The 16842-nt window shown below is 37.9% G+C and overlaps 1 long non-coding RNA gene across 1 annotated transcript; it reads left to right on the forward strand.

The window, feature by feature from the left end:
- LOC137022607 (uncharacterized) lies at window positions 1-3001 on the forward strand. Its single transcript, XR_010895406.1, has 3 exons — window positions 1-289; window positions 1487-1563; window positions 2668-3001. It is a non-coding gene; the product is annotated as an uncharacterized lncRNA (long non-coding RNA).
- The last annotated feature ends 13841 nt before the right edge of the window (window positions 3002-16842 follow it).

The raw sequence follows: 16842 nt of genomic DNA on the forward strand, positions 1-16842 counted from the left end.
TTTTCTGGGTTATTTGTGTTGGGTTAAAATTATGGGTTATTTTTTCAGAGAGTAACCATTTTCTGGGTTATAGGGCTAATATTTTGACCCAATTCCTGGGTTGTTTAGGTTTCTGGGTTATTTTTCAAAGAGTAACCCATGTTCTGGGTTAACGCCCCTTCCCCCCGCCCTCGCTGTTGTTCTGGAATTTTCTCACAACAGTCGTTTGAAACAACCGTCACTTGAACTTGAACGCACTCGATCCGTTTTGGCCTGGGCTTCTTCGGTGCAACTTCATCGCGTGTTCAAGGTAAGCAAGTATTTTCAGTGTCAATGTAACGTAAACTTTTCTGTGTCCATGTCCCCGTTGCTAGTTTAGCACCATCTGTTGAAAAAATGACCATGGCTTACCGTGGTAATTCTGTGGTTAGCACGTAGCCGCCCACGGATATCGCGACAACATCTAACTAGTTTAAAGTCCGTGTAAAGTCAAAATAAATATGTGTTTTGAGTTTGTCAGACTAAATAAGAAAGTGTTATTAACCACCCAGCCAAATTTGAATGATTAAAAATAACGATAAGTTCATGAAATTAGGTGTCAAAATGGTTGTGCTTTTTACACATCGAGAAACGTATGATCTATTTAATGTGTTTAGAAGAAAATGACTGAATTCACTTTACACGGTCTTTAAATTCTATTTTTCATAAACTGTGCTGTACTTATCTCATTGTTATAATACTGGTAATAATACGATAAGCACAGTGCAGCTAGTGGCGACTTCATGCCGCGTTAAGGGGGTCGAACACCGGACGAGAAGCGCCGCGCTGCGCCGCGTCTAGGACAACTCAAGGTATCGCGTACTTTCTCAGTTTATGGCCAGCAATATTGTTATGTTTTAGGACATTATGAAATTAAGATAATGTCAGTAGTATGTTATGATTGTACTGTATAATTAAATACAACCGTTGCTGAGTCTGCAGTCTGAACACTTTACCTCAGAGCGTCCGTTAACTGAATGAATTGAGAATATCACCTGAAAATCCAATAACATCAGCAATTTTCATTCAAGCAGCTGATTTCTGTAAATTAATGTAAAACTAAATTTATATTGCAGCACATGGTGAAGTCAGTATATACATTAACGACGATTTGAGACAAATAAGTGTAAATTTAATATAAATCGATGTACATGGCGCTCTGTGGCGCTGCAGGATTTTGAACAAGGTCCCGAACCGTTGCTGGGCGCCGCGGACAGACGCCGAATGGCGCCGCCGGTGTGTGTACACTCATAGAGAATAATGTGTTTGAATTTTAAATACGCTTCTCTTCCGGTGTGCGACCCCCTTTAGCCGCGGCTAGAGCGACGAGGCTACACAATAGTTATGTTAACCAGCTGCGCTGTGCTTATCATATTATACAGTGCCCTACTGTCTTAAGTAGTGAGAGTTAAAGAAGCGTTTCAAGTCTTCAAATTGTTGCTAACCTCTATTGCTATGTTTTCTTCAGGTCATTATAAATGGACAGCTTTGTCGCTGATAAGCTAACTGAGTGGCGGATGTCTGGGCTGATAGAGAATTTTAGAGGTGAGCGTTTTACTCTTTTAAGGGATAATTCACCCAAAAATGAAAATATGATGTTTATCTGCTTACCCCCAGGGCATCCAAGATGTAGGTGACTTTGTTTCTTCAGTCGAACACAAATGATGATTTTCAACTCCAACCGTTGCAGTCTGTCAGTCTTATAATGCGAGTGAATGGTAACACAATTTATAAGAGTCAAAAAATATGCTTAGACAAATTCAAACTGAACCCTGCGGCGCGTGACGACACATTGATGTCCTAAGACAAGAAACGATCGGTTTGTGTGAGAAACCTAAGCGATTGCTGAACGCAGTTGGACATAGTGGTGTTTTAGAGGTAAAAAATTATATAAATACTGTTCGGTTTCTCGCACAAACCGATCGTTTCGTGTCATAGGACATCAATGTGTCGTCACAAGCCGCAGGGTTTAATTTGGATTTGTCTAAGCATATTTTTTGACTCTTATAAATTGTGTTACCATTCATTCGCATTATAAGACTGACAGACTGCAACGGTTGGAGTTAAAAATCATCATTTGTGTTCTACTGAAGAAACAAAGTCACCTACATCTTGGATGCCCTGGGGGTAAGCAGATAAACATCAAATTTTCATTTTTGGGTGAACTATCCCTTTAACTGCCCTCATATCATCTCTCTATACCTAAATATTTTTCTTGAATATGGCTTAAATGTGTCAGTGTAAGATTTTGTGACAGTCACAACTTCTTTGACAGTGGGGAATGCATCTCTATAATAACCCTTATAGTTAAAAGATACTTGTGCCTTGTCTTTAAGCTGTTATGCATAATAATGGGCCAGATATTCACCTTTGCATTAATGTCATTATTACACTTGTTAATGAAAGAAAAGATGGACAGTATAGACTGTCATTCACACAAAATGGGTAATGCTGCAAAAGAACCACATTAGTTAACTAGCAAATTGGGCCACGTTTTTTTTTTTTTAAACAAAACAAAAAAAAAAACCAACAGCATTCCCTTAAGAGTGATTATTTATTAGCTTGATAATCAAAGAGTGTCTGGTGAGTGGTTCACAATTGTCTCGACTTATTAACAATACTCATGTTGTCTTGTTTTCTGTCTTTCAGGTGAAGACATAGATGAGGAGGCATTTCTTCTCTTAGATGAGGACACTATCAAAAATCTTGTCCCTCAAGTTCAATCCAGTTATTGAATGTTGTCAAATGTTTGAGAGAAAATGAGTTGTTTATTTTTCTATTTTTTCTAATGTCTAATGTTATTACAGTGTGACCTAAGATAAATAGGTCCAAGTGTGTAGAGTTTAATTTAATTTAATGCAATAAAAATGTAAAAGTGCTTGAAGTGTGTAAGTTTCTGAAGTTTTATTTTCTGAAATAAGGCATACTGGCATAGTAACCCAAGTTAGGTTATTTTTGACCTTTGACCTTTGGTTAAAAAGGGACCTACTAATTTCTGGGATATTTCAACCCAGATATTGGGGTTGTTCTTTTGACCCAAAAGTTGGGTTATATTAACTACAATTTTGGGTTATTTTAACCCAAAATTTGGGTCAGGTATTTAACCCAGAAGTTGGGTCAAAAAGAATAACCCATTTTTCTGGGTTGAAATAACCCAGAAATTAGTTGGTCCCTTTTTAACCCAGGATTTGGGTCAAAAATAACCCATTATGGGTTATTTTTGACCCAGGAGTTTTTAGTGTGTTTGGTGCGGAAAAACACACGTGACCGATGACGTCCGAAGCAGCAACTGCTTCAGTTCTCTAAGTGAATCACGTGAGTGGTTCAGACCAGTCGATACTGCTTCGCATCGCGAGAGGCTTCATGACGCGAGACTTTGCTGCGCGCACGCTTCAGTAGCTTTTTTTAGGTGCGTAATAGGACTATATAGACACCCAAAATGATGCACAAGATGTGGATTTGTTGTATTAGGAGTTTGCATAGTTGTTATTATTAACCACTGCATTGTTTGATCATCTTCATGGAGCCAGCTAGGAAGAGAACCTGTTCTCCAATGTGGGAACATTTTTATTTTTATAAGTTGAATAAATGGCTTTATTATACCTTGGTTATCCTACTGCACCTGGCTTATTTATTTTGTGGCTGGTTTATTTACATCATTCACACAAACCCTAGTTATACTTATACAGACATTATATTGCTATCTACAATTTCGCCACTAGATGTCACTAAAACGAAGCTTTGAATGAATGAACCCATTTTCAAAACAATTGATGAAGTGGTTCAATACTGATTCGTTGCTTCATTTGGACATCACTACCTCGCGGACGTCTGCCGGCCACACAAACATAATAAAACATAAAATAAAGTCCAGGCCTGGTCCTCTCTCGTCCTTCACTGATGTCGCTCCTCCTTTTATGCCTCCGAAACTCCTCCGTGAGAGACTCGAGGCCGGCACGCCTCGCAGGTGACGCTCATTATCACTCGCGTCACCGGCCTCGCGCCGTTCCCTCACGGCTCTCGCCTGCCCTGCTCGTCACACCCATTTTTAGCGATTTTTAGCACTTCCGTTTCTGACGCGCAGACTCACACTAAGCTTGATGACGTCCGCAACCTGTCTGACAGATGTAAATCTTCTAGTAGCTGTGCGTGCAAACTGCCATCGTTAATCTTGCAGAGACGGCGAGCTTGAGCGGGGAGTTCTTTGGCGTGAGTGAGCAGGAGTAAGTATTCTGATTAATTGTTTTGTATAGTATTTTAAAATGTAACGCCAGTACGCCATATTAAGATAATCTCCCCGATTGCCTGCGAGCTTCTCCTCCTGTCTGTACGGTAATTTCTCTACTGTGCGACAGAGAGCCGAGTGGTTATGACGCAATCGTTAGCTTATTTTTACAAAAATTTTTACAAAAAATGTAACGATTAATATTCATAAATGTAACATAGAAGCTAATGGAGCCCTTTATACATTGTCGTGTATCTTTGGAAATAAATAATGGACAAATGGAGTCTTTAAACGCCTCAGATGTAAAGTTATTCACTGTCAAAGTGACGCCAAAATGAATGGGAGTCAATGGGGATGCTAACGCAAGTGAAGTTCTGCTACAAGATGGCGGCACCCGGCCGACTTCAACTTCCGGTCGACTTCCTTGGGCACTGCCATGAATAAGGTAGGTTGTGTGCGAATGTGTTTATGGCTCCCGATATAACAGTTCTGCCATAATTAGTTCTGCTTATCCAACAGTGTCTCATGACCATATTTAGACATCCATTACAGATACTGTTGGTGTTGGACCTGCTCCATGTGAGGATGTTTCAATGATGGATCAACCACCAGAAATTCTAAAGCCTTTCTTGTTGTGTTGCTGCTGCTACAAAACAAAGAATGTAGCATTGGGGATTAATGCTATGTGGATGTTTATCTGATTCCTGGTTCCCAGGTTTTGTCTGTCTGAAAATTTTAATTCTTTCTTTTTTTGTTAGTCTGTACAACTATAGTTTTCACAGACTTATAAACTGGCAGTCACTTTGAAGTAGTGCTGTGGTATAGTGCTCCCATAGTATCAAATATTGGAAACCTGAGTTCCCTGAGTAGTTTTCTGAGTAGGAAATAGCTTGTTTACAATCACATGATTCTGATGATACACAAAATCAGATGGAGGGCAGGATGTGCAAAAGCAGAATGGACAAGATGGAGAAAAGTCCTTAATGTACTGGTTTTATTACAAGAAAGGTATAAACAGAAAATCGCAACATACGTTGGAGGTGATTCTTATGATAAAAAAAGGAGTGATTTTTCTACTGAACTGGAGTATTTGCCTGTCATCGAGGCAGTAAGCAATTTTCCAGTGCCCGGTTGCGTAAAGCACCAAGTTTTTCTCTTAAGTATGAGACTTAAGGCGTGATTTCCCCTTACTTATTGGAATGACTTTATATAATCTCTTAAACAGTTCTCTAAGGGAAACTGCTAAGTGTTTCACGACAGCGACCCATGTTTTGCAGTTATAAATTTCTATTATTGCCATGGACACCATATTTGCTAATACAGATAGGGTATGCTGTGTATGAAATTTGATCAATGTTTATGTGAATAAACGCTTGAATGTTAATCATAAAATGTTTATCATATACAGTTACAATAAAAATTATTTAACCCCCTTAACCTGCAAGACATTTTGTTGCTGAGAACAACATTTTATGGAAAAAAACTATTATACAAAATACACTACTCAAAAAAATTAACGAAACACTTTAAAAACAAAGCAGATCTCAATGGGGAAAATACTGTATCATGCTGGATATCTATACTAATAAGGACTGGGTAATGAGTTAGGAATGAAAGGATGTCACATCGTTGATCAAAAATGATCAACCTACAGAGGACTGAATTCAAAGACACCCTGAAAACCAAAGAAAAAAAATTATGCAGCAGGCTAGTCCATTTTGCTGAAATTTCATTGCAGCAACTCAAAATTGCACTCAGTAGTTTGTATGGCCCCCATGTGCTTGTATGCATGCCTGACAACATGCTCCTAATGAGACGAGGGATGGTGTCCTGGGGTATTTCCTCCCAGATCTGGACCAATGCATCACTTACCCATTTTCCACCAAGGCAGTTTGAGTGCTGGTTCGGAAATCAGTTCTTTGTCTTTCGACACACAAAGCACCAGCTGCGAACCAAGACAAGTGGTTCGTAAGTAGCACCTAACCATTGCTGGGCTAGAAGTAAGAACCGCTTGCGTTAGGGGCTGGGGACGGGGTTACTGTGACCAACAAGAAACCTGAGACCGCCATTTTTGAAATAGCATCTAATCGAGCTAATAGCAGCTTGATTGTAATCTCCGTCTATATACAAATGGGTGTAGGTTCGCAAAGTCATGAGCATCAACAGTAGTGAAACATCCGCAATTGTTAATGGAAGGCTTGCTCGAGATGCATCGGAGCAGCGTGGACCGATTTGGCAGGTGACATCGGAGTGCCGCAGGTCCACGGGTGTGTTTGTAGAGCATACAATTCCTTGAGCTTTTGGATCGTTCTTGCGGCGCTTTGATGTCATGTGCCGATCACTCTGCGGGAAGCCGATGCATCTCGAACAAGTCTGGTGTATTTGTGTTTGGCGCTGCAGCGCTAGCTTTGCTGTGAAATATGAGACGTATACAGTGACGTAAGACCTGGCTCTGTGCTGGCTCTCTAGCCCGTGGAAAGGCGAACTGGTTCTTAGAAGGCTCATCAGTTGAACCAACTCCGAACTGGCCCTAGCACTAGCTCTGAACTAGCACCCGATTTGTGCTGGTGGAAAGGGAGTAACAGAGCTCCTGGACAGTCTGAGTTGCAACCTGGTGGCGTTGGATGGACCGAAACATAATGTCCCAGAGGTGTTCTATTGGATTTAGGTCAGACGAGCAGGGGGGTCATTCAATGGTATCAATTCCTTCATCCTGCATACTCTCGCCACATGAGGCCAGGCATTGTCATGCACCAGGAGGAACCCAGGACCCACTGCACCAGTGTAGAGTCTGACAGTGGGTCCAAGGATTTCATCCCGATACCTAATGGCAGTCAGGGTGCCATTGTCTAGCCTGTAGAGGTCTGTGCATCCCTCCATGGATATGCCTCCCCAGACCTTCACTGACCCACCACCAAACCGGTCATGCTGAACGATGTTATAGGCAGCATAATGTTCTCCACAGCTTCTCTAGACCCTTTAACGTTTGCCACATGTGCTCAGTGTGAACCTGCTCTCATCTGAAAAATACAGGGCATCAGTGGTGGACATGCCAATTATGGTGTTTAATGGCAAATGCCAATCGAGCTCCACGGTGCCGGGCAGTGAGCACAGGGCCCACTAGAGGATGTTGGGCCACCTCAGGCCACCCTCATGATTGTTTGGTCAGAGACATTCACACAAGTTTCCTCCTGGAGGTAATTTTGTAAGGCTCTGGCAGTGCTCATCCTGTTCCTCCTTGCACGAAGGACCAGATACTGGTCCTGCTGATGGGTTAAGGACCTTCTACAGCCCTGTCTAGCTCTCCTAGTGTAACTGCCTGTCTCCTGGAATCTCTTCTATGCTCTTGAGACTGTGCTGGGAGACACAGCAAACCATCTGGCAATGGTACGTATTGGTGCCATCCTGGAGGAGTTGGACTGCCTGTGCAACCTCTGTAGGGTCCATGTATCGCCTCATGCTCCCAGTAGTGACACTGACCCTAGCCAAATGCAAAACTAGTGAAAAACAGTCAGAAAAGATCAGTAGGGAAAAAAATGGCAGTGGCCTCCACCTGTAAAACCATTCCTGTTTTGGGGGTCGTCTCATTGTTGCCCATCTAGTGCACCTGTTGAATGAAATTAACACCTGATACTGATTAACAACCCCCTCTGCCACATAACTGACCAGATCAATATCCCAGGAGTTTAACTGACTTGATGCTATTCTCTGATTAAAAAGTGTTCCTTTAAGTTTTTTTAAGCAGCATATATTAATACACATTTGAGTGATTCAGAGAATGTGAAGTTTGAAAAATTAGAAAAATCAAACTGGCTCTAAACATATGTGTAAGAATTATTCAACCTTTAAAAGTCTTTTTTTTTTTTTTTTTTTTTTTTTGCAGAATCTTTTATTCTTTATAACCTCCAATAAACACTGCCTGTAAGTGTTTAGAAGCTTCTGTCACCTCTCTACTGCAATCTTGGCCCATTCCTCACTTGAAAAAACTTCCAGATCATTCCGGACCAAACACATCTTGAGTGTATGCTCCCAAAAAGCTCATTTTTTTGTTGTTGTTTCATCTGACCATAGAATGTATAAAAAAAGTAACACTACTGGAACTTCAAACAGGATGTGTACTATGGTCAGATGGGGAAAAAAGAACTTTTTAGCAGCAAACACTTAAGATGGGTTTGGTGCACACAAGGATAAAAAGTGCCCCATGTGTACAATGAACTACACTGCTGGATCTTGAATGTTTTGGGCCTATTTTTCTGTCGGAAATCCTGGACATCTTATTCAGATACATGGTATCATGGATTCTATCAAACAGCAAAAGATAAAAAATCAAAACCTGACTGTCCCTGCTAGAACTCTTATAATGTGTTATGGTTGGATCTTCCATCAGGGCAATGATACAAAAACAAACATCAAAATCAAAACAAAAATGGGTCACTGAGCACAAAACCAAGCTTCTGCAATGGCCATCCCAGTCCCCTGACCTGAATCCTAAAGAAAATGAGTGGAGTGAACTGAAGAGAAGAAGCACCAACATGGAACTGGGAATTTTGAAGGATCTGAAAAGATTGTCTATGAAGGAATGATCTCGGATCTCTTCTCAGGTGTTCTCCAAGCTCATCAGTCATTATAGGAGAAAATTCAGAGCTGTTATCTTGGCAAAAGGTGGTTGCAAAAAGTATTGAATAAAAGGGTATGATTAATTGTGAGCAATGTGTATTAGAGAAAAAAAAAATCATAATGAGATTTCATTTAAAATTTGCATTCTCCAATGAACAGTTGGATTTTAAAAGATCAAAAGATTACAATGTCTGACAACAATGTAGATTTATTTTCACAGCCTTCTTTGGTGTTATTTACAAGGGGTATGAATAATTTCGATCACAACTGTACATGTTTGACCATGTATAGTGCTGGCAGTATCCCTATAGAGTTATGTTACTTAAAGGGCTTCATTTTTGACAATGGTATTTGGAGAGTCCATTTTTTTATCTTTAGGGTTGATCTCAAACATTAGGTCTTTTGTAAATTATGAGTATAGTAAAAACTGTGGAGTTTATATAAAGCACTACTTTGATAAACTTACAGATTTTAGTAGTCCAATTCAACAGTCAAAATTGAATGAGTCATAGAAATGCTGTATTACTGATTGCGTATTGCTAAATTTTTTTAGACCTAGTAAAAAGTTTGGGCACCTCTGATTTATACCTGCCTGTATAGTTAAGTGAGAAACATTAGCATAAAAAACGTAATTATATATACATATTTTTAATGAACAGTTTATTTTAAAACTTTGTTTAATTTCTTCTTTCAAATTCACTTCAAGGCACTTTAAATTTCCACCTTGCTGCAGTTTCCTGTCATGTGATTTAGTGAAAAGCATCAGCCTTCAAATCACATATACTACACATATACTACAGAAGCCAATGGGCCTACAGATCCAGTTCTGGCTGCATCTATAATTCGGATTTTTAATCTCCGTATCCGCTTACATATATTTATATATAATCTATTTTTAATCTCTATAATAAAAATGCATGATTCAGATTTTGATCTCCATATCCATTTACATATATTATATATATCTTCCAAGGGTTTTTTTCCCTCCTAGGACTTTTTTACCAGTGCTAGCACGCTGGGTTTTTCTCCTATAGGGTTTTTTTTACACCCCTGGGAGTCAGCCGACATTGGCTTTATGTAGCACCATCTTGTATGTTACATATTACCACGCCTGCTTGTACAGCTTATTTTTAACCACTTCTCTTTTTTCTGTGCTTCTAATATGTAAAGCTGCTTTGAAACAATTACCAATTCTAAAAAGTGCTATATAAATAAATTTGACTTGACTTGACTTGACTACAATTGGCTGAATTTAGAACTGTTGTAGAACTTTGTAATTTGGGTACATGTATTTAAGACCACATCAATAGTGTGCAGTGTTCTTTTATCGGTCAGGTTATTCAAGGATCCAAGACACATTTGTTGTATGATATTCAATGCAGAATACAATACCATTAGATATGCACCGATACTAAATATCTCTGCTGATACTGATAGCCGATTATTCAGAATGATATTGGCCGATGCCGATAGTTTGGTTTTTCTTAAGGAAAAAAAAAAAAAAAAAAAACTCTCCAAAATAATGTTGCATACAGGGAACCTTCTAATTTGGTACGCCATAATATTAGAGGTTACAGAGGTATTCAGCTGCTGTTTATTTTCAAATATAATAATAACACTCAAATAAAAATTTAAATGTTTGTATAAAACTTAGTATCACATAAGGTAGTTTTCATAAGCACTTGTTGTCTTAATGGCAAATTGACACAAACATATAATTAACAGTAAATAAGCTCCTCTCTAGTGTTTTATTATATATAGATAGCTAAGGAACTGTGAACATTGGAAAACATTCCTGAGTTAAAAGTGACATGATGTGACATATTGTTCACATTCACAAGCTGTTTTATCTTTCCGCGGTGTAAATACAAATAAAGTGATTGCATGAGACATGATACATTCTGGTAAGTTGTACTATATCTTTCAACATACCTTTGATGTTCATGCATGTTTTTCGAAATATAACTTGTATTGAAGAGGAAGAAAAGACTCGCGCTCCACGCTGCCACCTGAACCTTGTTACGATCTGACACATCATATTTAGGGGCATCAAAACACCATTTATTGTTTGAATTTCATGATAAAATGGACATAATTTAAAACTGAAACTTTTATTCTTATCAGAAGTAACAAAGCACAAAGCTTTTTGCGATTATTAGATGGGACTGGAGGTGCTATTAATATTTTATTAATATTTGATGTAGGGGGAAAAACTCAGACTTGGCAACCCTGGCTTGAACTACGGGTGATTCATAGGGTCAAAAAGAGCCTGCTTTAATGTCACCATTTTTAAACTGTTAATGCGTTAAAATTAAACACAAGAGTGATTTTCTTCGCACACAGTATGAATGAGTTGCAGTCTGAATTGACAGGATATATGAAATTGCTGCACATTATTTTAAGATATTTATTTTTAAATATTTGTTTAAATGATTTTTTTAAACGATCAGCCCTTGGTGGCCCCTTCAAACAGGGCCCAGGGAATTGCGTTGCTTATATTGCTTATAATATGAAACTTGAGCCATCAATATGCAGTTATTGGAGAGAGAGAAAGTTACTGATTAGATGTGTCTGCATTAGGCTATTGAATTTATGTGCCTCTTAGCGGTCTTCCGGAAAAATAAACACACATGGCAACATTTACAGTACTTTCAGCCCACAGCACTCAATTAGTCAAGTTTGGTTTTTGGCCTTAGTAAAAAAGTTTGAGCACCTCTGATTTATACCTGCCTGTATAGTTAATTGAAGTGGGGAAAATTAGCATACACATAAAAAATTGCAATTCTCATATATTTTTTATTTTGTTTTATTTTAAAATTAACTGTATTCATTTCAAGGCACTGTCAGTTTCAGATGACAAGGTTTTCACCTTGCTGCTGTTTCCTGTCATGTGATTTACTGAAAAGCATCAGCCTTCAGATCACATTTAACTGAATTGTAGTGCTTTGTAATCTGGGTAAATGTATTTAAGACCACAGCATAGTGTGCAGCATTCTTTTATAGGCCAGGTTATTCAAGGATCCAAGACACATTTGTTGTTCATTCATTTGCTGTTTGGAATTCTGATTCATTTCAGGTTTGTAAGATTTGATTTTATGACAGAAGAGAGTAGGAAGTGTTGTAAGAGGCAGAAATGAATTAAGATCTCATGGGGGCTCCAGCTAAATAAGCACATGGAACCCTAAAATGCTACGGGGAAAAAAGTTCCCATACTATATACAGGGAAAAGTTGTAAAGATCTAACCAGACATTTCATGTAATTTTTACTGTAAAATGCTGTTAATTATATAGTTTTTAGAAGTAAAAATTAACAAATCAACATATAATTTAGAGTTAAACATTTTTTTAGAGTTCCTTGTGTGACATTTCACATTTGAAAGTAGTTTGTTCACATAATCATGTTTCTTAATAGTTTTTGTTATCAGTTATCGACATTAGCGTTTTATGTTACATCTTCTGTTGTTTAATGAATGTTTATTGCATTATTTAAAAGTTGTGTTACCGTGATGGTGTTTTGGGTTTGCATGAATGACTCTGTGTACCTTCTGTGTATTAGTATATACTTCAGCTTGCTGTGATGAACTTTGATTCTTCATGTGGCTTCCTCTTTTACCACCCGCATTATTTTGCCATTGTCATATGTAAAGTACAAAACAGATTTTAGTAACAGTGTGCTTTGTTAAATTTACTGGTTTACATTCAAATTTTCTTGTTTGCAAATTACAGTTTTATACTGTAAAATGTAGAGTTTGTTCTGTAAATGTGTTTACAGTTTTCTGTATTCTTACAAGATGATTCTGGCAACCACAGTTAATTATTTTGTAAAAACGATGTGTTTTTTACAGTTTGTTTTTATGTTACCCAGAGATATAAAGTAATTATACAATGTATAGTGCACACTGTAAAAAAAAAAAAAAAGTAGCTAGGAATTCACAGGATTAAAGAGTAATATTTTATAATAAATTTACAGTGAAATTAATGCATGCTACATCATTTTCTTATGAATTAGTGTTAACCAACAGCAAAATTATCCTTACACCACAGTAATTTACTGTGAATTTACATTATAAAGTTGTCTTTAACCATGCAACTGTAAGAAATTATATTGTTTACTACTTGACCAAAATGGTGATTAGTGTTCCATTTGCTTGCTAGTGTTCCATCGTGGACCTAGTATATTCAAATTATATTCAAATTTCTGATTCTTATCCAAGCGGTTTGGTCAGAATAATTTAAAATTGGTTGGGTAAAATAAAACAAAATCTCATAAATATACAGAAGAGAAAGAAACACTGGGAGAAATGTGTGTGGTAAAGATGAACAGATGTAAACGAGAAAGTTTTTCATAAATATTCTAATAATTATGCAGTGATTTCAGGCGCCTCAAAGATTTAGATGGCATATTTTGTAACTTTGTCTCTTTAAAGGAGGATAATTGGCTTGAAAGAAGAAAGAAGAACCTTGAAAGAAGGGAGACAAATCTGAAAACCTGATAATTTTAGAAGACCTGAGTCATTGCAATTTAAAATCAAGCAACATGGGTAAGAATTGAATTTTTCAATACAATAACATCAATATCCAATATATGCAAATATATTTGATTTTTATAATATTACATTTGATGATGAAAATTCTTTTTTTTTTTTTCCCTTTTTTTTTTTAATTGTAGCAGTGGCAGGAAAAGCAGCAGCAGCAGGAGAAGAACCGAGGGCAACTCTACTATCACCACTTACATTAACATTGACAGTTGTAACAGTTGTAGTCGTAGTAGTAGGTTATGCATTTATGTTAGCAGTAGCTGAAATAGTAGTAGGAGCAGCAGCATGAGCAGCAGCTGGAGTATGCATTTTACAATTACTGTGGGAAGAAGAAGAAAGAAAAGAACCAGTAGCAGTAGTAGTAACAGCAGTAGCAGGAGGCGTAGCAGGAGCAGCAGCAGCAAAGTTGCGATCAATGGTAGGAGCATACTCACTAACAGGATCAGCAATAGTTGGAGCGATAGCAGGAGCTGCAATAGTAGCAATAGCAAGAAAACTGTTACAATATGTTATAAATAAAATACAGTGGTTAAAAGATAACTTGAAGCCATTGGTAGTACGCCTAAGAACCCAAGTGGAAAAATATATAAAAAAGGTGGTAACAGATATAATAAAGCGGGTACTAGCCAATGAAGCCGCCAAAACAATATTGAACAAACTTGCATCAATGGGAGGATCAGGATTAACAGCAGCAACAGCAACAGCATTAGGATTAGCAGCATCAGTAGCAGGATTAGGGTTATTTGGAGGATTACTGGTACTCGCGTTAGTACTTGCAGTAGGAACAGCAATTTTTGGATCAGAAGGACAATCACAAGGACAATCAAAAGGACAGTCACAATCAACAGATGTGGTGTTTCCAATTGCTCTTTTTTTGCTTTTTGTTTTAATTTGTTTTCTTGTTACTTCAGTGGGTGTGTTGCGATTTTGCTGTTTGTTGTTTCTCTCTCTTTTCCTATGGTTTCTGCTGCGCTCTGACAGGAACTGATCATATTCACCAAGAAGGCCAGCATAAAAGCCAGCTGATGCCTCAGGGGGAAAAAAAAGATGACATGGATGCTTTTCTTTACACTCTTTAGCCACTGCCTACAATTCTCTGGATCCTTCTCTGTAAACCGAAAATAACTCAGTCCCACTAAACATTTACTCTTTGCATTCTTGTACCCGGGAACAATACAAGTTGACGCCATTGTGAATAAAAGTTTACTAAGAAGTATTTCCTTCTTATTCTTCTTTTAAGGTTATTTAAGTTTGGCAGTGAACTGGTGCATTACTGCCACCTTCTGGTATGAAGTGTGGACCAGAATGTCTGCAATCTACAAATTGTAAAACAACAACAACAAAACTTATATCCTAACCCTAAATGAGACATTGTAATAATTATCTTTTTGACTCCTTTCACAGAAGATCTATTAAATCAAAGTGTACTTTTAGCTCTCCCAAGTTTTGGGGCAAATGTCATTTTTCTCTTTCATTTTTCCTGTGAAACCATTGCCCCTTTCTCACTTCTTCAATCTCTTTTTGATAATGCTCTTGACTTCTGCCCTGCTGATGCTAACTATCAAATCATTGTGAATACTTTTAGTGACTTCCTTTGCTACCTTATCTGCCATTTAATTTCCTTTGACCCCAATGTGTACTGGTACCCACAAAAATAATACTGTAAGCCCCATCATTTGTATTCTGTATGTTTCTTTCTATGGATCTATCAAAATGTTTGGTGTGTTTCTGAATGACACTGTAAACTGATTAATGAAGAGCTTGAGCCTAAACAATGATTTCTTTTAGTGGTCTTAGATCCTATAATATAATAGCAATATTGCAAGCATTTCTCCTCTGCAAACTGTTCATCCCTCTGTGATTTTTGAAATAGGAAATTCTGCAACAATAAACGCTGAATCACCTGAATTCTTTGATTTTTTTTTCTTTTTCTTTTTTCCCCTCTTAACCAGTTCATTAAAATGATTTGATCTGTCCAGTTCACAGAAAAGAATCAGAATTAACCTGAGCTTTCTGAAACCTCAAATCAAAATTATTCACGCAAGTAACTGGTTTAATTTTTTTTTTTTTTTTTTTTTTTAACTTTAAAAAAATGCTTAAAATGAAAAGAAGATGGTCGGTGGCATAATAATGATTTGTAAGGTATGTGACCCCAGTAAGCCTACGTACCATATAAAACCACTAGGTTTATTTTGAAATATAAAGTTAAAAACAATAATATAAAAGAATTCTTTTAAAAATTTAAATTTTTTTTTTGCTCTGGTTTGACAATGCTAATAAGTAGAATTTCACTTGTGGCATCCCTCCTTGTTATCTGTCTCTTACTATGGTTTAGTGCTAGCTATAGGTCTTTGGTAATGTGCCTTGACTCAAGTCAGGGTATAAAATATTCTCCCTAAATCACTATGGGATTGTTTAAATGGAACAGAAGCTCCCCTGCAGTAGGCTGCTCCCTACATTGTCAAACACTGCTGACATATGCCTGACACAGCTGAGGCTATATTGGGTATTTTTCCTTTAAAGGGATGAGACCTGTCCCAAAAGGGAGGAAGGTGTAACAGCCAGGACTTCCCTTTCTGCAGAGCATAGAAGCTTGGACATCTTTCCTAGTATATTGGCTTGTGTCATAGCGTCACTATACAAGTCACATGGGATGCACCCATGGGGTTCTGACTCTGGATAGATAATCTGTAGAGTCAAGTTATGCTATGCCCACTCTGTTTGTGCATATTCAAGGTCTAGTGAGGCAGGCATAGTGGGAATTGGTTCCCCATAGCGTCAGTACCAAAATGCAGTGTTGAAGTTCCACTTTGAAAGGGAACATATCAGGTTACGACTGTAACCCTGGTTCCCTGAGAATGAGAATGAGACACTGGTCTAACACTGGCTTGCCTGTGTGCCTGTTGTGGCCTAATAGTTAGAGAGTCAGACAGGTAACCTGAAGGTTGCGGGTTTGATTCTCAATACCGCACTATCAGGAAAAAAAAAGGAACAGTGCTGTCACTAGAGCAGTACTCTAAGGTACAAAAGTGAAAAGGTACATCTTTCTACCTTACTTACCCCTAAATTGTATACATTAATACTTTAAAGGTACATATTAGTCACTTTTGTACATTAGGGTACTGCCCCAGTGACAAGCACTATACCTTTTTTTTTTTTTCTGACAATGCGATAGGAAATGACTAAGGTGCCCTTGATTAAGGCACCTAACATCAATCGCTCCTCTGGTGCCATGGCAAAATGGCTGTTCACTGCTCTGGGTGTGTGTGTCCAACGTTTGCAATGTGTGTGTGTTCACTACTCACTGCTCCTAATGTCTGTGCATTAACTTGGATGGGTTAAATCCAGAGGACAAATTCTAAGTATTGGTTACCATACTTGGCCTTCACATGTCATTTTCGCTTTTATACTTATGGGCCAATGATTACTGGCTTTTACACACGC

Source organism: Chanodichthys erythropterus, chromosome 7 (assembly GCF_024489055.1).
Source record: "Chanodichthys erythropterus isolate Z2021 chromosome 7, ASM2448905v1, whole genome shotgun sequence".
In the NCBI taxonomy this organism is placed as follows: Eukaryota; Metazoa; Chordata; class Actinopteri; order Cypriniformes; family Xenocyprididae; genus Chanodichthys; species Chanodichthys erythropterus.